Genomic DNA, 1,700 nt, shown 5'->3' with positions numbered 1-1,700 from the left:
TAAACATAAAATGATATTACTGAATGAATTAGTACAATTATTACTTAAAACATTAGTACAATTAGTTAAGATATGATTATTACTTAATACATCACTATAATTAATTAAGATCTATAAAAATAAAATATCATAAAAAAAAAGATAGGGTTTCTCAAAATAGAATAAATTAAAATGAAGAAAGTTTTTTTATCATTTATCATTGTATAATAGAGACATTTTTAAAACATGGAATATAGTAGGAAGTGTTACAAACATAATACTAATGTTTCCAAAAAGACTTTTACAAACATAACATTAAAGAATAACATATCACATCAACTATCTTCAAGGTGCTTAAGTCTATTTTCTTCATCCTTGCACTTGGAAATTTGTCTACCCTTTTTCATTTTCTCATAATGATCATATGTGAAAGGAGGCATTATTTTCAAACACTTGAGAGATTTTACACATGAAACTACCACAAATGTCAATCATGCTCTTTATTTTGGTCCTCTATCAATTATTGCTTTGGGAAGAGTCAATCCCTAAGATTTGTGAATAGTCAATGCCCATGCCAACCTCAATGGAAATTGAAGTGTTCTACCCTTCTGTATTGGTGGTATTGAAATTATATTTGGATTATGATCTTCAAATGGTAGTCCTAAATAACCATAAAACTCAACCATCACATATGTTGGAGGCTCAGGCAGAGCACTACCTTGCTTGTAGAAATTTTTTCAAATGTATCCAAGAGCCTCATTTACAAAACCTGCCTCTATCCATAGATTTGAAGTTAGCATGACCCTTGAATCCTTACAAATTAACAACTCCAAATCAAGCTCATCATTTGAATAGTCATCTATTGTATTAATAGTACTTGCTTTTGATGCAACACAACGTGCAACAAGATGCTTCAATGAATGTAGCATTTTTTTAAATTATGAGCATGAACATTTTCATTTGCTAAGAACAAATGAACAACATTATCAAATTCAAAATTTGTTGCAACATCTATGTTGATAAGGGTCCTTGACATTAGCAACCTCTAATCATCAATTTGTAGGTTTGCATCTCTTAGAATCTTCCCCATCTTTTCTAAATATCTTATCAAATGTGACAATAGTTTTGAATTCTTGCCATAGCAACTTTGCCCACTTATTACTATCATATGCTGCTCTAATATTGATAGGAGGTATCTGGCCCAAATCTCCCACCAATATTATAGATGCACTTGAAATACAATTGAGGAAAATAATTATTTTTAAAACTATGTATTAATTCATGTATTTGATTCAAATAAAGTATATTTCACACATGAGTTAGCTATTCATGATGTAAAAATTGAATCTTTACCTCCAAAGCTTATATGTGCATAATGTGGGAATGCTTGTTGCAGTCATGAATCTATATTTTCCAAAATGTTTTGACCAATGAAGCCCATTTCATCAATTAAAATATATTTTATATGTGACATTTCTTCTTGAAAACTTGTGAGTCTTGCTCCTTTCAGCTGAGAAAAATCTCTTATTGGTATCTTCAATTTTGAATGAATTGTAGAAGCTCCTATATTGAATGTTGCAACTCCTATTGGTGCAAGTAATAGAAGTGGAGAATGGGAGGGCATTGCCATATTTTGAAGAGATTGACTAATGACACCAATTAGATATGATTTTCCAATTCCTGATGTTCCTTGGATTATCATAAACAATGGTTCTCCATTT

This window comes from Cupressus sempervirens, chromosome 10 (assembly GCF_028749045.1).
Source record: "Cupressus sempervirens isolate cs-2001-9-10 chromosome 10, ASM2874904v1, whole genome shotgun sequence".
NCBI classification, from domain to species: domain Eukaryota; kingdom Viridiplantae; phylum Streptophyta; class Pinopsida; order Cupressales; family Cupressaceae; genus Cupressus; species Cupressus sempervirens.
This window is presented reverse-complemented; position numbering follows the sequence as displayed.